Raw genomic sequence first — 23,938 nt, forward strand, 5'->3', positions numbered from 1 at the left:
AGATGAACAAATACAAGAAGGTTCAAATTAGGGTTTGTCTAGGAGAAAGTCAACTCAACTTTGACTGACCATAACTTTCACATGGAACATCAAAAATTCCCCACTCAAAGCCTATTTGGAAGAAAATTGGATTCTATACAACTTTGTCTCTCACAAGCCAAGGCTAGAAATGCTTCATTTGAGAGGTATAATGCAAAAGATTATAGGTCCTTTTCAAGCATCCTTCAAAAGCAGTTTTTTGTCAGAGAGGATATGATCAAGATAAAAGCTCCAAATGAAAAATATGCTCCAAAGTGGCTTATAGAGGACAGCTTGAGGTTTCCAAAAAGTCCTAGAACTCATTCATAGCTAAAAAATTGAGTGAGATATGTCTTGTTAAAGTTGGGTGATTTTGGAGGCAAAAAGTGAAATAAAAGAGGTTCAAATTGGAATTTTTTGCAAATGGGACTATATTTTTATGATTCAACCTTGGTCCACAAGCCACTTATGTTACCCAAACCAAGTGCCACGAATTTTACCTTTTTATTTGATTTTATATGATTTTTATTTCATTTAAAAATGATTTAAAATAATATAATTGAAGGAAAAAATCAAATATTGTGTTAAAATATTCACATGAGCCAATTCCAATCACATTTATGACATATTAGCAATATAATTTCATGGTACATTGATTGAGAAGATATTGATACAAAATTTGACAAAATTAGAATGTTTCCAATCAAATTTTAAATCAAATTTCTCAAAGTTGCAAGATTGGATTCAAGTGAGGTTTTGGACAATTTTATTGACCTAATCCATTGCCTATAAGTATCTAAAGCAGTAAAGCATACCACACGAATAGGGGTTAACAATTCTGATCAGAGGCAAGGACTCAAGAGTAAAAAATTTGCAAGAAAACTCAATATCGGTTTGAGAGATTCAGAAGGTTTCAAAGAGATTTGAAGGTTGCAAAAGTTTCCTCGAGGCATTCTCAAGGAGACTGGATACTTGCATAGCATCAACACCCCCAGAACACTCTCCATTTAACCAAGGTATGCCGCTCTGAAACTTTGATCGATTAGAGTATTCCATGCACTTTCATTAGAAATTGATTGCATATTTTGGTTAATGATGATGCTCTGAACATGTCTGGATTGTTTAATCGTTGTTCAAACGTGTAAATCGTGTTTGGCCATTGAGGGCCGAGTTATGTTTTTAGGGTTTGAATTGGGGGTTTTCTGTTAGAGGAAATATTAGGATAAATAAATGACATAGCCATGTTCGCATGATTGGGACAAGAAGAATAGGACTGGTGCGAAATATTTATATGTATATATGTGCAAATCGCTATTTTCCAAGTGTGTATGCTACGAAGCAATTCGTAGCAAATTCGTGGCTAATTTTGCAGGTTTTCAAAGGTAAGTTGGGGAAGACGGTGAGGTGTCCTTCTCTGATTCGCTTGTTTGAATTTCGCACGCTGAGTTTTTGTTATTTTCTTTGTTTCGTATATGATGCGTGGGATGCGTGTCTTAAACGCATATGTTGTTTGGTTGGGATGGTAGCGAAGCGTGAGCGTGAAGGGAGGGTCGCAGGTTCGAGCCCTTCCTCCAACATATATTTTTTCTTACTTTTCCTATGAGATCCCACGCGCCTCTCACTCTAAGCCTTACCATGCACCCCTTAGATCCAGCCCTAGAATTCCCACTAAGTCAGATCCAACTCACCTAGATTTGTGCCCTATACCATAGACCCTCAAGTCTGCCACATTGAATCATAACCTTAATAAACTAAAATAACTTTAATTAATTCATATGTTTTATTTAAAATCTTTTTTATATGATTAATTATATAATAATAATTATTTCATAAGTAAACTTAATATATAATATTAATATTAAAAATCATAATTTGTTGTTCGTGCCGATTAAATCGCTATGGTCAATGATAATTTTAATTAAAATGATATTTAATTAAAATATGATTGACTTCTATTTGGTTAAATGGTCTCAACTATTCTATTAGCTGTGATGATTAACCCTTTTATTTCTCTCATTCCAATTCGTTGTTCTTTTTAATCGAATTAATCGATTACGAGGGGTAACGATACAAATTAATTAATAAAAATTATTAAAAAATACTATTTTCGTTATTAGTAATAATTAATTCAATTGATTAAAATTGGTAACGATACAACTATTAATCTTTTAACTATGGTAATTGAATCAATCGATTATTGCGGTTAATAGTACAAATTAAAATCAGGGTTGTACGCCCTAAGCCTAAAACACTTCCAAAACAAACCTTTTCAAATTCCTAACTTATCATAGGCTATTTCAAAAGCCTTGAAGCAAACTTTCAACCATCTCAGATCAAATTCTAATCCTAAGGCTTACAACCCTTCCCCGAACTACGTTGACTCTGATTCTCCATAAGGAGATACGTAGGCACTTGGTAACAAGGCGAGTCCCCCTCTTCCAAACTCTAATCATGTTCAATATAATTAGCCTTTAAACTCTATTAACTGTCTATCATCTTTCTTTATTTTTTAGCCATAAACCTTAGCTTTATAATGCAAACCTTAGGAAAGGGTTGAGGGTGCCTAACACCTTCCCTCGAACTGAATATAGTATCTTACCCTGATCTCTTAACTGCGCGAGGTTTCCTGTTCGCCTTGGTAGAATAGGTGGCGACTCTAATCTTTAGTTTTTAGGGCAGGTTGCTATAGCTGGCGACTCTGCAGGAGAAAACTAAAAATGGTGAATACTATGCTCCTATAGGTTTTAGGTTTTGGCAGGGCTTAGGTTTGGCAAAGTGTTAGAGTTTGGCTAATTTGCCATTTTTAGGGTTTGCGTTTGATTTTTTTTAATTGTTTGTTTTTCATTTTTTATTTGTTTTATATTTTCTAAAAAATATTCTATTTGCTTTGATATTTGTATTTAATTGCATAATTGTTATATTATATGCACTGTTGGGTATATATTATGTTGTGTTAAAACCTAAGTGTGGGAGTTATCCTTGAGATCAGGGGGGACTTGAATTGCCTACGAGTCTCATTGATAACTCCACTCGGAGTGGGTTGAATATTAGGAAATGTCCAAAACGAGGCTTGACTTTGTTGAGGGCAGGACTGGATAGTCAGCTGATCTCTCCGAGAACCTACCCCAAAAATTCGAACCTCATTGGATAAAATGAGTTGTTCTAAAATCCGAAGAGACAAAAAGTCTCGGAGACTACGAACGACCCCATGAGTCCCGTGTCTAGGACATACCAATGGAAAGGGTAGGCTCCCTAAAAGCCGCTACGTCGAACCTATGAACCTAGGGCTTTTGTGTTTATGTGATTAAATATGAAATATTATTTTGATTATTATATTTGTTTTTTTGTTTTTATTTTTTGTGTTTTATTTGTGTGCATGCATCATTCATCATATGCATTTTATCATGACTTATCCACATAAAAATGGTAAAGTAAAAAAAAAATATAAATATAAAAATGTATTTTATTTGGTGAATTTGTAGGAGGGATGAGTACAAAGAAGCCCATTATCCACTTTGCTGTTTCCACCCCAGACATCAAGAAACTGAAAATAATAAAGGAAAAACTACCATCAAGTGCTTTGGATAGGTTTGTGGCCCGTTATGGAGATATTTTGGATTTGTTAAAGGTAAAAGTCCAAGAGGAAGCTATCACTGCATTGGTCCAATTCTATGATCCTCCGCTTAGATGCTTTACTTTTCAAGATTTTTAGTTGGCTCCAACTTTGGAAGAAATGGATGCTATGTTAGGATTTTCGAGGATAAGAAGGGAATTCTATATTGGTGTAGGTAGGGAAATTGATTTCTCAGATTTGGTGTAACTCGGTGAACTGACTTTTATTTTTTATATGCAACAATGTTGCAGTGAGCATGAGTCGCCACCGACTTTTATTTTGTCCAATTTTAGGAAAGGTAAAAAGTACAGAAAAAGACCTTTTTAAAAGAAAACGGGCTCGGGGGGTAAGTTATGAAAAGGGAAGGTGTAAGCACCCTTTTCATCCGTAGTTTTCTACGGGCTCTTAATTTGCTTAGCTCATGTTTGTTTGTTTGTTTTGAATTGAAAAGGGGCATAAGGACTTTAGCGTAAATGCGTAGCCTTAGTTTTTCGAAAGAGTTTTGAAAAGATGTTTTTATTGAGCTAGGCATATTAAGAGCACTACCCTAAATAGTTGGTCTTTTTCTATACCTTTTAAAATTCCTAGGATTATCCATACTATATAGAAGTAGGAAATCCTTGTTTATATTGGACGTGCGGGTCATCGAAGGGTCATCGAGGTCGTTAAAGGCAACAGGTAGAGGTACCTTTAGCAATATTTGGAGGGACGGTCGTCACTTTTTCGTAGGCAACAATCGAGGGTCATCGAGGGACTTAGTGACGATTTTGTATCAAGGGACTTTTGCTAATGGGTACCTCTATATTTCGAGGGACACGACCGTTATTTATTCGTAAGGCAACCGAGAGGGGTGTACCCTAGGGGTGAGTGAGTGCAAGTGTGTTGGATTCGATTATTTAATTATCTTGAGTTAAGTTAGCTAACGTTTGTTTAATTATCTTACCATACAATCCTAAGCATACATCTAGCAGTTAAATATATACAGAGAATAAGGTGCGGAATGTAAAGGTCCTACGCTATTACATGGCTTCGGGGAGGGGATTACAAGTTGCCAAATGGGGTTAAAAATTATTACAACAACCAAATAAAAATAAAACGATTAAGTCTGCAAAATTAAGTAACTTGTAAATATCTATGAAGTTAATCGGAAAGCCTCGAGTGTAGTACCTCGCAAAACAAGAAAGTATTAGTCCAGATATATAAAATAATGCATGAATAAATGATAAAGAAGTATTAAAAATTAATAAAAAATAATATAAGATATCTAAGACAAATATCAAATTTTAAAGAAAATAAGTAATTAAAATATTTTTTGTGTTAGTGATTTATTTACAAATTAATAATTTTATTTACAAATCTAATTACTTTAATTAAACTAATAACTAAATGAAATAGATGACATGGTTTTGTATTTTTCTTATAACATGAGTGTTTAAACTAACAAAAATAAAATATGTTTGATATTTTTACTAACCTTAACTAAAATAAGAATTATACATGATAATTTGTTAAATGAAAGAAAACAAAGAAAGTGAAAAGCTAGATCCAGTATCAAGACGAAACCGAAGCTGACTATATATATTTTTTGTTTTGATATTTTTGTTGTTTTTGTATTTTAGATATTTTAAACTAACTTAAAATGCTTAATGGTATAAAATGCTTAATTGCTTAATTGATATTTTTGTTGTTTTTGTATTTTAGATATTTTAAACTAATGATATTTTAAACTAACTTAAAATGCTTAATGGTATTTTAGATGTTAAAGAAATAAAAAAAGAAATAAAAAAAAGAAAGTAAAGGGTATGTGTTAGCAGAATGGTATAAAACCAATTGGGCCTAAAACTCAAAACTTAGATAGATTAAATCTTAATTCCTAATTTACTTCTAATCATAATTATAATTGAAATTAAAAGAAGAAAAATTAATGATAAAAGAAAACATTACAGCAAGCATTATATGGGAGAGGGGCGGTGCATCTCATCTCTCACATGTTTTTGGCTTTTCAAAGGGGACATCGTGGTAGTTGCATATCGGTAGCCGGTGGTGGTTTCGTAGTGAAGGTAGCAGTGACGTCGTACCGTCTTGATCGACGGATGTGGTCGGATCTGGATGGTGAAATTCAGTGTGCTGCGGTGCTGATCTGAGAAGATCGGAGGGGTTGAGAGTAACCGGAAACCGGTTCTATGGTGTCTTTCGCTTCTGGATCCGAGTTTATCGCACCATGGTGGCGGTGGCGGCGGTGTTGCTCTTGATTTCTTCACCTGCAAAACAAGATTCAAGCAATCGGAGTCAAGTCGCGGCGGAGTGTTGTGCGGGTATCGGCGGTTGTGTTTGGTTCTGAGATTTGCCATCGGTTGTCGATCGAAGCGGTAGCAACTGACAGCGTGAATGAAACTTCGGGTCCTTCAACAGCGTCAACCTGTAGACCACAGAGCATAACACTTCTTCTCTTTTTGTATTTTTCCTGAAAACAAGACAAACTTAAAAAGAACAAGATTTCGTTAGATTTTTTTTTATTGTTGTTTTATGGTTAACGGTGTTATTGATAATTGAATGTGATTTTGTGAAGGTTTGGGATTTGGTTAATTTGAAGAGATTGATGAATGGTGGGAGAATTTTGTACAGTGGAAAGTGTGTATAGTGAAAGTGTTGAATGTTTTGGTTTATATTGGTTTTGGAAAATGGTGTTAGATATGGTGTGATGAAGTTTTGGTAGTGATAATGGTTTAAGATGATGGTTCATACGTGAAGATGAAATTGTGGATTGTGAGAATGAGTTAGTCTGTACAAAGGACTGGTTAGAAAAATAAGGGTTGGAATTTGGTTGAGAGAAAAGTGAGGATGGCGGCCAGTTTTGTGGTGAATAAGGGTTAGAGAGGTCTCCCGTAGGTTTGAGAAAGTGTCTCTATTTGTATTAAAATTTTAGGTTAAATTAAAATAGAAATTAGTTAAGACAAAATCAGCAATTAAATAACTAAATTAAACATTAAAATATTTGTTTTCATTTTTTTCTAAAAATAGGAAAATCAAATCAAAACTTTAACGTAAACTTGAATTTGAATAAAAAACTACCATATATACTTTTTATGATTTTTTTTGAGTTATTTTATGCATAAGATCATGAATTAAATAAAAAATAAAATATTAAAAAATACCTTGAATAAAGAAAACGAAAATTAAGAATAAAAATATATTTTTTTGGTTATTTTTGAATTAAAATTAAAAAAGCAAAAATTGATTAGGAAAACTATTTTTTGGGATTTTTAACATAAATGAAAATGAGATTAGTGACAAAAAAAGTGAAAAATGTCAGAAGCGAGGTTCGAGCCCGGGACCTCTCGCTCTTGTATCTTTTAACCTCGAATCCTTACCAACGGTGTTACGTCATTTATTTGAAATAAAGTGACATTTGTAAATATATGTGGGCAGATTTTGGGGTATGACAGCTGCCCCTGTTCAATCTTCTTAAATCTGAGGATGTAGAGTGGTTTGTGTGCCAGTCGGAATCTGAAGGTGGAAGAGGATTGAACACTAGAATACCTAGAAATTTGCCCCTTGTTGATGGAGGGACTTTTGTATGAGATGGGCTTAAAGATGCCATCCGGAGGTTGACAGAGAATTGTCTGAGATGGGCTTAGAGAACTGAGATGCTTGTCAGCAACCTGGGGGGTCATGCTTCCCATGGTGCGTATATGATAGATCTTCGGAATGTTTGGGGTTCAAGCTTCCAAACATATATCTGGAATAGAGATTCATAGATGTTCGGGGTTCGAGCTTCCGAAACATCTACCATAGAATTCAGATCAATCGGGGTTCAAGCTTCCGAAACATATCTGCCGTAGATTTCAGAACATCCGGGGTTCATGCTTCCGGAACGTTTCTGTCGTAGAATTCAGATTATCCGGGGTTCAAGCTTCCGGAACATATCTGTTGTAGAATTCAGATTATCCAGGGTTCAAGCTTCCGGAACATATCTGTCGTAGTTTTCAGAATATTCGGGGTTCATGCTTCCGGAACGCTTCTGTCGTAGAATTCAGATTATCCGGGGTTCAAGCTTCCGGAATATATCTGTTGTAAAATTCAAATCATTCGGGGTTCAAGCTTCCGAAACATATCTGTCGTAGTTTTCAGAACATTCGGGGTTCATGCTTCCGGAACGTTTCTGTCGTAGATTTCAGATTATCCGGGGTTCAAGCTTCCGGAACATATCTGTTGTAGAATTCAGATCATTCGGGGTTCAAGCTTCCGAAACATATCTGCCGTAGATTTCAGAACATCCGGGGTTCAGGCTTCCGGAATGTTTCTGTCGTAGACTTCAGATTATCCGGGGTTCAAGCTTCCGGAACATTTCTGTTGTAGAATTCAGATCATTCGGGGTTCAAGCTTCCGAAACATATCTGCCGTAGATTTCAGAACATCCGGGGTTCAGGCTTCCGGAATGTTTCTGTCGTAGACTTCAGATTATCCGGGGTTCAAGCTTCCGGAACATATCTGGCGTAGGACATCAGAACGAGTTATTCATTAAACCATATCTGAAGAGGAATACCAGAACGGGTCGTACATTAGACCATATCTGGAAGTAGGACATCAGAACGAGTTATTCATTAAACCATATCTGAAGAGGAATACCAGAACGGGTCGTACATTAGACCATATCTGGAAGTAGGACATCAGAACGAGTTATTCATTAAACCATATCTGATGAAGGATGTCAGAACGAGCCGTACATTAGACCATATCTGATGAAGGATGTCAGAACGAGCCGTACATTAGACCATATCTGATGAAGGATGTCAGAACGAGTCGTACATTAGACTATATCTGATGAAGGATGTCAGAACGAGTCGTACATTAGACCATATCTGAAAGAGCCATACTTTAGGTTGTATTTAATTTTGTTGACGATAGTTGCCTGACCGATTGGTCGACCTGAAAGATAAAGTTGGTTTTATGCAATGTCATGATGTATGTATCATATGTTTTTTGAAATGAATGATACTGTTATGCATATGCCATGATATGTATGATGTATGAATGCAAATGTTGTTAATGATGACAGCAGCTTGTAGCAGTGTTTTGCGGGGAAAATAAATCCCTGACTGTTCAGCGACTTTGAGAGATTATTTGAATCTCGACTTGACTTCCCCAGATGAATTGGATAATAGCATGTCATGCCCTTTGTACGTATTGGCGTTTTAGCCAACTGAGCCCATCGTAGGAGATATTTGTGCTTCTCGGAGTACTTCTAAAGCATGCCTGTCGGGAGAAGATTTGTGCTGTTATAAGTAACATGCCCCCAGTATCATGAACTTAGGAACAATGCCCCTGATTAATCCGGGTCGGAGGTAATTTTCAACTATGCTTGGGTGAATGCCCCTGATTGTTCAACACTTTTGAGAGATTCTTCAAATCTTGACCTGATTGCCCCAGATTGACTAAACTATTACTCAACGGAGTATCCAACTCCTTTTGCGCCCCTGAGGGTGATCAGAATTTGAGATATTCTCGCTTGAACTCAACGGAGTTTTGAAGCCAACTTGTCCCTTGAAAGGATTAAAATTTTCATTTGCAGTTCATGATGTAAGCTTTCCTGGTGTCAAGTACTTGTTCATATGCAAAAACGTTTATTATGAGAAACATAATTCTAATGCAAAGTTCATGTTTGTCTTGAAGTTTAAAAGATTTTTTTTTGAAAGGATGTCAAAACATCGATTTTTGTGAAAGGTGGTGTGATACCAACTCAAGCGTTTAGCATAACTCCTAGGAGTCAGTTTACCGTATTCTCGTTACGGTATGCTTTCGAATTAATCCTGCTTCAATTAGGACTTTTGAGGGTTGTAACGTGGCCAGGTTCATGGTTTTAGAAAAAAGATATATAGGCTCAAACTTTTATTGGTGCCCACCCCCTTCGTGATGTTCTCCAACCTACGTTCAGTTAACTTGATGCGAGCATTCATCCTTCAAGAGGAGTTTGAGACAATTAAGGAATCGATGAGGTGTTTAGACATGGCAGTCACTCTACCTTTTGTATTTGGTGTCTGATCACATGACTTTTTTGTTAAGGATCTTTTGTTTCGCAATCCTTTTCAGGTTTTTTTTTTTTTTTTTTTTTTCTTTGACTTTTGTCTGGACAAATTCTTTTGAATTTCGGGTTTGAAGTCCAGCGGGATGCCCTAATTTTTGCCTAAGTCACTTGTTTTCAACTTTGTTGACTTAGCGGGCTTTCTTTTCTTTTTTCTTTTTCGATTCATTTTTTCCTCTTTTTTTTTAACAAACCATGTGACCCTGAGATGTCTTTGATTGATTGGAAATATTGTGACTGCCTCATTTCTTGATTTACGAGAGATGACCATTGTGGTATTGACTTTTCCTCAATATTTTGAAGGATAGCCATTGTTGTATCTTTTGATGCGTGCTCCTGATGAATGTTGAACACTCAATCACGTTAACTGAACACTACCCTTCCCCTAGGTTAAATATGAGGGTTTTTCATATAAAAAGAAAACTCCTACTTCAAGGCTCAACGGGGTTGACAAGGGATTAACTTCCTTATATCTCCAGTGTTTGGGGATTTGAAACAATGCCTGTACATCATCAACAGGATTTTACTCGAAAGCATACCATTTGAGATTTTAGGTATTATAGGTTCGTCATTCTCCCTTCAGAGTCATCATGCTTTATCACTGAGATTTTGGTATCACAAGCAAATAAAAACATATTAGAGCGAGAGCGAATGGATTTTTTCAAGACAAACATATTCAATGCATCATTATTATAGTTCAAAAACAAACAAGTATGACATATAAGCAGTATTGAATCAAAACAAGAAAGACTGCGCATAAACATGCATGATGATGTAGAGATTGTCAAAGTTGAGGAGATTTTCTCCGTATGGACTTATTGCTTCAGAAGATCCATTGAGTCGAAGGAGAACTTCAAATTTGGCTTCCAGGTACAAATGATGATAACCTTTGTGTCGATCAGGTCTTGTACCTTATCTCGGACTGGTTAGCAATTATCGATCGACTGACTAAGTGCCCCAGAGTGGAAAACAAACCAAGTGCTCGTATCTGAAACTGCAGATTACTTCTAGGGAGGAGATTCCGACGAAGCCACACAGGAGTTGTAAGTATCCGGCTTTAAGAATTTGCGGAAGGAAATGAGAAGCTCGTTGTTTGGAAACCTGTTATGCAATGATATGTATGCGAATGCGAATGCAATGTTTTCAGGGATCTTTATGGAATTTATTTTGCAACATTGAAATGTAGTCGCATCTTTGTTGAAGAACTTCAACTTCCATATTTGAACACCCTTCTTTAAGAATCAAGCTCACCATATCCAGTGGGTCATAGCCTCTGATTCGGGGTATGGCACTTTCGAGTTTGAAGGCATATGGCTAAAGGAAAATAAAATCCTCTTGCCCCTTGATAGGAACTGTACCCTTGAATTTGAAGGCATCTAGCTAGAGGAAAATAAATCCTCTTGCCCCTTGACAGAAGTTTATTGTACCTTCGAATTTGAAAAGCATCCAGCTAGAGGAAAATAAATCCTCTTGCCCCTTGATAGGAATTATACCTTCGAGTTTGAGAGCATCTGGCTAGAGGAAAATAAATCCTCTTGCCCCATGATATGAATTAAGGCTCTTGATAGTCCTTCCATAACAGTGCTTGGGAATTATGCATCCTAAATACTTAAGATCCCTGAAAAAGGTTAGTCAGCACGTTATGTAAAGGCATAGGGTAGTATGGACAAGTAAGTCCTACAAACAAAAACCTGCAAGGAGATCAAGTGGTTAGATAACAAACATGTCACACAAGAGTCTTTAGGTTTACGGCTTGCACGGAGTATGACCAGGTGATTACCCTTCCCCAAAGGTACTTCTATGGATAAAGAGATTTCAACAACAGGGTTCTACCAGTTACTCAGAATTGTCAGCCCCTCTAAAGCACCCTCGAACATGGTACATGCATACCACGCAATGATACTTTAAGAAGAAACCTATCTGAGTTGTAGTATCGGGTCGCGACCATAACTTGACATGCATCAAGAATAGCCCTCCCACTACGATCCTAAAAGTCAGGATGGGTTAAAGGTGACTAAAGGTCCTTGAGCTCCGACGCACCCAAAGGTACATACGTAAACCTCTCTCATGCAAAAGAGGTACATAATAACCAGTGGAGGCCTAACTCAAGCGTGAACTTCATATTGACCAATCCCAAGCATGCACAAGGGAGGTCGCCATGACTATGCCACTTCCTATCTTATGGTGCACTCGAATCCGGGTATAGGATTCATCTTCCATTCAAATGCCCAAACAACCTTGAAAGGTAAAGCAATCAAAACAAACAAACAAGTATTAAAATGAACTAAGCTCTAAGGTAACCCCTCTTTTTATTTATCCCCAGCAGAGTCGCCAGTTCTGTAACTCGGTGAACTGACTTTTATTTTTTATATGCAACAATGTTGCAGTGAGCATGAGTCGCCACCGACTTTTATTTTGTCCAATTTTAGGAAAGGTAAAAAGTACAGAAAAAGACCTTTTTTAAAAGAAAACGGGCTCGGGGGGTAAGTTATGAAAAGGGAATGTGTAAGCACCCTTTTCATCCGTAGTTTTCTACGGGCTCTTAATTTGCTTAGCTCATGTTTGTTTGTTTGTTTTGAATTGAAAAGGGGCATAAGGACTTTAGCGTAAATGCGTAGCCTTAGTTTTTCGAAAGAGTTTTGAAAAGATGTTTTTATTGAGCTAGGCATATTAAGAGCACTACCCTAAATAGTTGGTCTTTTTCTATACCTTTTAAAATTCCTAGGATTATCCATACTATATAGAAGTAGGAAATCCTTGTTTATATTGGACGTGCGGGTCATCGAAGGGTCATCGAGGTCGTTAAAGGCAACAGGTAGAGGTACCTTTAGCAATATTTGGAGGGACGGTCGTCACTTTTTCGTAGGCAACAATCGAGGGTCATCGAGGGACTTAGTGACGATTTTGTATCAAGGGACTTTTGCTAATGGGTACCTCTATATTTCGAGGGACACGACCGTTATTTATTCGTAAGGCAACCGAGAGGGGTGTACCCTAGGGGTGAGTGAGTGCAAGTGTGTTGGATTCGATTATTTAATTATCTTGAGTTAAGTTAGCTAACGTTTGTTTAATTATCTTACCATACAATCCTAAGCATACATCTAGCAGTTAAATATATACAGAGAATAAGGTGCGGAATGTAAAGGTCCTACGCTATTACATGGCTTCGGGGAGGGGATTACAAGTTGCCAAATGGGGTTAAAAATTATTACAACAACCAAATAAAAATAAAACGATTAAGTCTGCAAAATTAAGTAACTTGTAAATATCTATGAAGTTAATCGGAAAGCCTCGAGTGTAGTACCTCGCAAAACAAGAAAGTATTAGTCCAGATATATAAAATAATGCATGAATAAATGATAAAGAAGTATTAAAAATTAATAAAAAATAATATAAGATATCTAAGACAAATATCAAATTTTAAAGAAAATAAGTAATTAAAATATTTTTTGTGTTAGTGATTTATTTACAAATTAATAATTTTATTTACAAATCTAATTACTTTAATTAAACTAATAACTAAATGAAATAGATGACATGGTTTTGTATTTTTCTTATAACATGAGTGTTTAAACTAACAAAAATAAAATATGTTTGATATTTTTACTAACCTTAACTAAAATAAGAATTATACATGATAATTTGTTAAATGAAAGAAAACAAAGAAAATGAAAAGCTAGATCCAGTATCAAGACGAAACCGAAGCTGACTATATATATTTTTTGTTTTGATATTTTTGTTGTTTTTGTATTTTAGATATTTTAAACTAACTTAAAATGCTTAAAATAAACAAATTGTTAAAGAAATAAAAAAAGAAATAAAAAAAAGAAAGTAAAGGGTATGTGTTAGCAGAATGGTATAAAACCAATTGGGCCTAAAACTCAAAACTTAGATAGATTAAATCTTAATTCCTAATTTACTTCTAATCATAATTATAATTGAAATTAAAAGAAGAAAAATTAATGATAAAAGAAAACATTACAGCAAGCATTATATGGGAGAGGGGCGGTGCATCTCATCTCTCACATGTTTTTGGCTTTTCAAAGGGGACATCGTGGTAGTTGCATATCGGTAGCCGGTGGTGGTTTCGTAGTGAAGGTAGCAGTGACGTCGTACCGTCTTGATCGACGGATGTGGTCGGATCTGGATGGTGAAATTCAGTGTGCTGCGGTGCTGATCTGAGAAGATCGGAGGGGTTGAGAGTAACCGGAAACCGGTTCTATGGTGTCTTTCGCTTCTGGATCCGAGTTTATCGCACCATGGTGGCGGTGGCGGCGGTGTTGCTCTTGATTTCTTCACCTGCAAAACAAGATTCAAGCAATCGGAGTCAAGTCGCGGCGGAGTGTTGTGCGGGTATCGGCGGTTGTGTTTGGTTCTGAGATTTGCCATCGGTTGTCGATCGAAGCGGTAGCAACTGACAGCGTGAATGAAACTTCGGGTCCTTCAACAGCGTCAACCTGTAGACCACAGAGCATAACACTTCTTCTCTTTTTGTATTTTTCCTGAAAACAAGACAAACTTAAAAAGAACAAGATTTCGTTAGATTTTTTTTATTGTTGTTTTATGGTTAACGGTGTTATTGATAATTGAATGTGATTTTGTGAAGGTTTGGGATTTGGTTAATTTGAAGAGATTGATGAATGGTGGGAGAATTTTGTACAGTGGAAAGTGTGTATAGTGAAAGTGTTGAATGTTTTGGTTTATATTGGTTTTGGAAATGGTGTTAGATATGGTGTGATGAAGTTTTGGTAGTGATAATGGTTTAAGATGATGGTTCATACGTGAAGATGAAATTGTGGATTGTGAGAATGAGTTAGTCTGTACAAAGGATTGGTTAGAAAAATAAGGGTTGGAATTTGGTTGAGAGAAAAGTGAGGATGGCGGCCAGTTTTGTGGTGAATAAGGGTTAGAGAGGTCTCCCGTAGGTTTGAGAAAGTGTCTCTATTTGTATTAAAATTTTAGGTTAAATTAAAATAGAAATTAGTTAAGACAAAATCAGCAATTAAATAACTAAATTAAACATTAAAATATTTGTTTTCATTTTTTTCTAAAAATAGGAAAATCAAATCAAAACTTTAACGTAAACTTGAATTTGAATAAAAAACTACCATATATACTTTTTATGATTTTTTTTGAGTTATTTTATGCATAAGATCATGAATTAAATAAAAAATAAAATATTAAAAAATACCTTGAATAAAGAAAACGAAAATTAAGAATAAAAATATATATTTTTGGTTATTTTTGAATTAAAATTAAAAAAGCAAAAATTGATTAGGAAAACTATTTTTTGGGATTTTTAACATAAATGAAAATGAGATTAGTGACAAAAAAAGTGAAAAATGTCAGAAGCGAGGTTCGAGCCCGGGACCTCTCGCTCTTGTATCTTTTAACCTCGAATCCTTACCAACGGTGTTACGTCATTTATTTGAAATAAAGTGACATTTGTAAATATATGTGGGCAGATTTTGGGGTATGACATTTGGCAAATGCTTTGGGATTGTCCGCTACGGAATTGAAATCTAATTATAAAACTGATGGAGATGTGCATGGGATCAAAAGATCTTACTTAGAAAATCAAGCTTTAATGTATGCTCAAAGGAAACAATGGGACATTTGTGGACATTTATTGGCTCTTTTGATTTTTGGTGTTGTCTTATTGCCAAAAAATATTGATTATATTGATCCTGCCGCCATTCATGCTTTCACCTCTTTTAGGATTTTTGATAAGGATCCAACTCCCACTATCCTTGCTGATATTTATTATGCCATCCATGCTCGGTGTATGAAGAAGAAAGGGATGCTATTTTGTTGTGTGCATTTTCTATATTCTTGGTTGACTTCCCATCTCTACAAAGCTAGTTGTTTTATTAAAGAATTGACTAGAAATGATTGGTCCCAAAAATTAGGGGCTCTCAAAGCAGATTCTATCCTTTGGTATGCAATGAAATTAAATTCCAAAAATATTATTTATAAATGTGGAGATTTCAACAATGTGCCTTTGATGGGAACATTAGGATGCATTAATTATAATCCTATTCTAGCATTGCGCCAACTAGGCCATTCCATGGATTGTGAGCCTCCCAAATCACAATTGGAAGAATTACTTTTGCATGACAACGGAAAAGGGGAACCAAGGACTTTAAAGAAAATAATTCAAGCTTGGAGACATGTGCAAGCAAAGAGTTTTGGGCCAAAGAATATCATTGCTAGAGAACCTTATACTAGTTGGGTTCAAGAAAGAGTTGGAAAGATTTTGCTTCCTTTTGTTGTGGATCCCGCATACAAGCCTTATTCTCCTAATCCTGTTCCTCTATCCATCGAAGAGGTAGAAGGGATCAGGGCTGCCCTAGAGGCGTCCCGAAAGGAAAAAGAAAAATTAGAGCTTGATATACATCAACTTACCAACGAAAGGAGCCAACTACGCTTTGACCTTAAAGAGAAAAACCAAGAGCTTCAAGCAATGAATGAAGATAATGATAGGCAAAGAAGTAAAAGGAAACGTGCAACCGAAGGAGTTCTAAGTGCTAATTACAATCTAGAAGCATATAATGAGAAGTTGGAACAAGCAAATCTAGAAATTGCAAGGTGGAGAAGACGTTATGAAAAAGCTTCTCATGATAAAGCGGAATCCGAGAAAAATCTAGAAACCTTGGTCTTTGAATTAATTGATAGAACTAAAGATCAAGAGGTGGAAATAAGGAATCTAAAGTTTGATCTTCAAGAAGCTCGCAATTCTGGACAAGAAGAGCGCGCAAGAAGATTAGCTACGGAAGAAGCACTTTTACAGCGCACCGGCGAGTACGATAGAGCACTTCAAGCTATGGCTTCACTTAGGAAAGTGTTCATAAGGCAAATATAGATATACGAGGCAGCCATGGATGAAAGAGATCATTGGAAAAGACTTTACACAATTGTTTCTACGGCGAATGAACATGTGAGCATGGTTCCTAAGATGCTTGAAGACTACGAAAAATGCCGCGATAATTATGATAAGCTAGTCTTCTTGTGTAATGATTTAATACAAGACATTTCAAAGAGTTTGGAAAAGGCGGAATCATCTCCTATCATCCTTCCTAAAGAATTCAAAGAGTTCATGGAGCTTTGTAGGGATATGGTGGACAAGTTCCGAGAAGACATCCAAAAGCGTTCCTAATTTTATTTTATTTCCTTGTTGCTGTTATCTCTAGTATTTTAATTTCAGTTTCTATTCCTATTTGTGAACCAACAATAAAGTGGTGTTTCTTTCAATTAATAAAGTGTGTTTATTTTCGCAATTACTTATTGTTCCTATAATATTCACCAAATAATTAAAAAAAAAGAGAGAGAAGAATATATATAAAAAAAGGGGAATATATATATTTACTATAATAATGTGGATAAGACATGAACATAGCATAAGCATAACATTCATATCATGCATACCATGATTTATTTTCAAAGCATTAAAAGGAAAAAACTATCTTTATCTCCAGTCACACCATTGGAGAAGGCAACCAAGCAACCATACCACCATACCAAACCCGTGCTCAGAAGAAGAAAGCCATGGGACAACTAGAGCAGAATCAAGCCGCCCTTGGCGAAGAAGTAACTCAGTTGAAAGGTACTGTAGACGAGATTAAGGGAGGAATGGCTCTGATGTTGAGTTTCATGAAGGACATCAGGGATGAACAGGAAAAGGCTAGGGAAGCTCGGAATCAGTATGAGGAAATACCGAACGATGGCAACCCGCTGTTAGGATTTGTTCAGGGCTTCGACCCTCGCAAATCAAATGCTCACTCCTCAAGAGAGTTACCAGAATCCATGAAGAGGGAGAAGCTTCCCATGAAGGATTCATTCCCACCACTCATAAAGAGGGGGCGCCTCGCACGGTTCGCATCCCTGCTAACAATCCACCTAAGGATGAGGATTACGTGGATTTACAATATGGGGAGGCAGATGAAACAAATCAGGAACCCCAACATAAGCAAACCCAATCTGATTCTGAAGAAAGTGCTAGAAATAGTTGACAAATCAAAGCACTAGAAGAAAGGCTGAAAGCAGTAGAAGGATATGACGTCTTTGATGTGGATACCTATGAAATGAGCTTGGTTCCGGATTTGACTATTCCTCATAAGTTCAAGATACCCAACTTTGAAAAATACAAAGGACTTACGTGCCCTGTACGTCAGGAAGATGGCTGCTTATGCCAATGACCAAAAGCTAATGATGCATTTCTTCCAAGACAGCCTAAGTGGGGCATCTGTTGAATGGTACATGCAATTGGAAAAGACACATATCCGAAGCTGGAATGACCTTGCTAATACGTTCCTAAAGCAATACAAGTACAATCTGGACATGGCACCCAATCGAATGCAATTACAGAATTTGTCCCAAAAGAAGGAAGAATCATTCAAGGAATACGCCCAAAGATGGCGAGAAATGGCGTCCCGAGTCCAACCTCCATTACTAGAAAAGGAGTTGGTTGACATGTTTATGAGAACTCTACAAGGACCATACTACGATAAGATGATCGAAAGTGTATCCTCAGGATTCTCAGATCTAGTGGTCGTCGGAGAAAGAATTGAGGACGGAATCAAAGATGGGAAGATACAAGGAGCATCATCTAACTCTTATCACTCAAAGAGGCCCACCTCAACCTTCGCTAAAAAGAAGGAAGGGGAGACCAATGCAGTGGTGCACCAAGAATCGAGACCTCCTATGTCATTCCCACCTCAACAAAACAGGTCCCAAGGTCCTCCAAGGAAATTTGATCCTTTGCCTACTTCCAGAAGTGAAATACTAAAATACTTGGTGAACGAGTCATTGGTAGAGCTCAGGCCTATGCCACCTGCGCTTCGCGGAAAAGCTTCACCTAGGTTCAACCCTAATGAAAGGTGCGAATTTCATGCTAATTCCCCCGGACACACATTGGAAAAGTGCTGGGCTTTCAGACACAAGGTCCAGGATTTGATAAAGTGAGGGGCAATCGCCTTTGACAAACCTAATGTGAAAACAAATCCCATGCCTCATCATGATGGCACAGTAAATGCAATCGAGGTCGTTACTAAGCAAGAGTTAGTTCAACAACGGAGCTCCCCCATAGATGCCCTTAAGAGGTATCTACTAGCAAGGGGGTTCATCCTAGAACATAACGAGGCTTTTAAGGACACTCTACAAAGGCTCATGGATCAAGGACTGATTCAACTGAAGGAACATCTGGAAGAGGAATATGTGGCTATGCTAGAAAGAAACGAGTCGTTGATAATACCCACCCAAGGGGCAAAGAAGACATTAATTATCCCCTATTCTAAGGCACCGGTGATAATACCCACACAAGGGAACACTAGGATAATCCCTGTCAGAGTTCCATACCCTATGGACAAAATGAAAGCAGTCCCTTAGGAATACAATTCTAGTACCAATACTGCCGTGTCAAACATTATCTGAACTGGGGGCATGACTCGAAGCGGTCGCATATTCAATACTGCGAAACCAAATGAGAACTTAGCACAAGCAAGTAATCAAGCTACTGTGGTCCCGACTGAAGAAGGCACATCCAAGGACAAAGAGACTGCTAACAAAGATGCTGAAGAGTTTTTGGCGTTGATCAAGAAAAGTGATTATAGAGTGGTGGACCAGTTGCATCAAACTCCGTCCAAAATATCACTCCTCTCGCTGTTAGTACATTCAGAAAAACATCGAGACTCCTTGATGAAGATTCTGAATGCTGCCCATGTGACTAAAGACATCATTGTGAACCAATTCGATGGAATGGTGGCTAACCTCACAGCCGGGGCATGTCTGGGGTTCAATGATCATGAACTACCTCCACAAGGGAAGGAGCATAACAAAGCCTTGCACATCTCTATACAATGTGGGGAAGCTCACCTATCAAGGGTGCTGATTGATACAGGTTCGTCACTAAATGTGATGCCAAAAGCTACCCTCGATAAAATAGCTTTGGAAGGCCTAGTGGTTAGACCACGTCGTCTAGTGGTTAAAGCCTTCGATGGATCACAAAGCCCAGTGTTCGAAGAAGTAGACCTCCCTATTGTAGTCGGCTCTCATACCTTCTGCATCAATTTCCAAGTAATGGAGATTGAACGTGCTTATACCTGCTTATTGGGATGTCCCTGGATTCATGCTGCTGGGGCAGTTACCTCTACTCTGCATCAGAAAGTAAAATTTGTGGATGGAAACTCTATAGTGACCGTCAATGGGGAGGAAGATATATTTGTTAGCAATCTGGACTCGTACCGATACATCAAGGCTGGAGAAGGGGCATTAGAGACTTCTTTCCAAGCACTAGAGATCGCAACTGCTGTCACGCTACCAATTGAGAAAATACAAAGGGCGGTAAGATCCTGGAGAGATTTGCAAGACATGAAAATGGAAGGATGGGGCAAGATTCCAGAAGTGCAAAAGAGATCGTGTGGGGTTAGGATGTCAACCAACAAAGAAGGTTGCAAAGGAAGAGCAACGATTCCCTCCGATCGTGCAAACTTTTGTCACAGGCGGATATGAGCATGTATCCATGATATCTAGCATGGAGGGTACATCCAACTTCATCCGAATGATCAGACCAGGAGAACAGCTCCAAAATTGGACAAGCCTGGAGATACCAGAGATAGTTTATATTTCAAAGTAATTTGTTTTTGTCGTGTGTTTTATTTCCCTTTCAATTAATAAAAAAAAAACAATGTCGCTCATGCCTCGCCCGAAGCATAGAGTTGGTTTGTAAGGGCCCCATTTATTTTCAAAGTTTGAGTTTATTAATAAAATTGTCGTTTGCATTTGGTATTGAAAACACCGTCTCGTTCTTGCATTTACTTTCCTAAAAATGACAAATAACATTCTTGCATAAAACAAAAGCACAATCATAATTGCATACTAAAAACAAAACATAAACCTGTGCAGATCACCTTCTAACATCACCGATAATAATACTGCTGAAACTCAATATAATCTCGAGGCTCTCGCTAATCAGTCTGAGGAAGGGGGTGAGGAAGACGATGGACTTCCGGAAGAATTGTCAAGGCTAATGGACAGAGAATCCAAAAGCATGCTCCCTCCTCAAGAAGCCGTTGAAATCATAAACTTGGGCATCGATAAAGAACCCAAGGAAATCAAGATTGGGGCAACACTGAACGAGGACATAAAAGCAACGCTGGTCAAACTCCTACATGACTATGTAGAAATATTCGCTTGGTCATACTGCGACATTCCTGGCTTGGATAGAGACATCGTCGTACATAGGCTACCGCTCAAAGTGGGTTGTACACCTGTTAGACAAAAGCGCAGAAGAGTTCGACCCGACATGGATAATAAAATCCGAGAAGAGGTACTCAAGAAGTTTGACGCAGGTTTCCTTGCCGTAGTTGAATATCCACCATGGATCTCCAATATAGTGCCAACTCCTAAGAAGGATGGGAAGGTGCGCATGTGTGTTGATTACAGAGATCTGAATAAGGCAAGCCCAAAGGACGACTTTCCATTACCCCACATAGATATACTGGTAGACAATACGGCACAAGCTTCGGTGTTCTCCTTCATGGATGGGTTCTCTGGATATAATAAAATCAAAATGGCACCCGAAGACATGGAGAAAACAACCTTCATGATATCTTGGGGCACCTTCTGCTACAAGGTAATGCCTTTTGGGTTAGGAAATGTCGGGGCAACATATCAACGAGCCATGGTCACATTGTTCCATGACATGATCCATAAGGAAGTCGAGGTGTATGTGGATGATATGATCGCTAAATCCTGTACTGAAGAGGAACATATTACGCACCTACAAAAGTTGTTCCAACGCTTAAAGAAGTTCAAACTGAGGCTGAACCCAAATAAGTGTACATTCGGTGTAAGGTCAAGAGAGCTATTGGGATTCATTGTGAGCCAACGAGGCATAGAGGTAGATCCCGACAAAGTGAAATCTATACAAGAAATGCCTGTTCCAAGGACAGAGAAAGAGGTTTGTGGATTCTTGGGTCGTTTGAACTACATCTCGAGGTTCATCTCACATCTTACAACTACTTGTGAGCCCATATTCAAGCTACTAAGGAAAGATCAACCGATCAAGTGGAATGACGATTGTCAGGTAGCATTTGAAACTATAAAGAGCTACTTACAAGAACCACCAATACTTGTATCTCCCGTACCAGGAAGACCATTAATCATGTATCTCACCGTCCTCGAAAGATCAATGGGATGTGTGTTGGGGCAACAAGATGAAACAGGCAGAAAAGAACACGCTATTTACTACCTCAGCAAGAAATTCACGGATTGCGAATCTCGATACTCACCATTGGAAAAGACATGTTGTGCCCTAGCATGGGCCTCCGAACGTCTACGGCAATATATGCTGAACCATTCCACATGGTTGATATCGAGAATGGATCCTTTGAAATACGTGTTCGAAAAACAGGCTCTCACAGGAAGAATTGATAGATGGAAAATGTTACTGTCAGAATATGACATACAGTACGTCACTCAAAAGGCAATAAAAGGGAGTGTACTGGCAGAACATCTAGCCCATCAACCCATCGAAGAATATTAGTCTATGAAGTTCGACTTTCCTGACGAAGATATTATGTTGATAAGAGACTACGAAATACCAGGACCCGACGAAGGACCAGAACCAGGGGCAATATGGACACTTATGTTCAATGGGGCCTCGAACGCACTAGGGCACGGTATAGGGGCTGTTTTGACATCTCCTGACAATAGCCACATACCCTTCACTGCAAGACTATGTTTCGACTGCACGAACAACATTGCAGAATACGAAGCATGCATATTGGGGTTAGAAGCAGCAATTGATCTAAGGATCAAGCTACTCGAGGTGTATGGGGATTCAGCCCTGATAATCCACCAAGTCAATAAAGAATGGGATACTCGAGATGCAAAGCTAATCCCATACCGAGACCTCATACTGGAACTAATGGTTGAGTTTGAGACCATCACTTTTAATCATATCCCGAGGGTGGAAAATCAAATGGCCAACGCGTTGGCAACACTCTCCTCTATGTTTAAAGTAACCTGGCCAAATCACGAACCTCGGATAACGATCAGACACTTCGACGAACCATCCTATTGCCTTACGATCGAAGAGCAACCCGATAACAAGCCCTGGTACCATGATATTAGGAAATACTTGGAGAAACAAGAATATCCAGAGAACGCCTCCGCAATAGACAAAAAGGCACTAAGGAGGTTAGCATCTAAGTTCTTCCTAAATGGTAATGTCCTATACAAGCGAAACTATGATTCGGTGTTATTAAGATGTGTAGATAAGAATGAGGCCAAGGAGATCATCAAGGAGGTCCATGAAGGAACCTTTGGAACTCATGCAAATGGACACTCAATGGCGAGAAAAATATTACGAGCAGGGTATTACTGGCTAACAATGGAGGCTGACTGTTTCCAATATGCAAGAACCTGTCACAAATGCCAAATATACGCTGACAAAGTACACATACCGCCAAATCCGTTGAACGTACTAACACCGTGGCCATTTGCAATGTGGGGGATTGATATGATAAGGATGATCGAACCCAAGGCTTCTAATGGACACCGATTCATATTGGTTGCCATATACTACTTCACCAAATGGGTTGAAGTTGCTTCCTACACCAACGTGACGAGACAAGTGGTCGCCCGGTTCATCAAGCATAACATCATATGCCGGTACGAGGTTCCAAATAGGATCATCACTGACAATGGGTCGAACCTGAACAACAACATGATGAGGGAGCTGTGCGAGGAGTTCAAAATTGAACACCACAATTCTTCACCATACAGGCCTAAGATAAACGGTGTTGTTGAAGCTGCGAACAAGAACATCAAAAAGATAGTACAAAAGATGGTGAAAACATACAAGGATTGGCATGAAATGCTTCCCTTCGCCTTACACGGTTACAGAACTTCAGTGCGAACATCCACAGGGGCAACCCCTTTCTCTTTGGTCTATGGTATGGAAGCAGTTCTTCCCATCGAAGTAGAGATTCCCTCTTTAAGAGTCCTAGCTGATACAAAGTTAGAAGAATCGGAATGGGTAAAAACCCGTTTTGATCAGCTGAATCTCATTGAAGAAAAGCGACTGACAGCTTTGTGTCACGGACAACTCTATCAGAAAAGGATGAAAAAGGCGTTCGACAAAAAGGTCCATCCTCGGACTTACAAAGAAGGAGATCTCGTCCTCAAGAAGATCTTACTACCCCGACTCGATGCCCGAGGAAAAT

The sequence above is a fragment of the Vicia villosa genome, linkage group LG5, assembly GCF_029867415.1.
Source record: "Vicia villosa cultivar HV-30 ecotype Madison, WI linkage group LG5, Vvil1.0, whole genome shotgun sequence".
Lineage (NCBI taxonomy): Eukaryota > Viridiplantae > Streptophyta > Magnoliopsida > Fabales > Fabaceae > Vicia > Vicia villosa.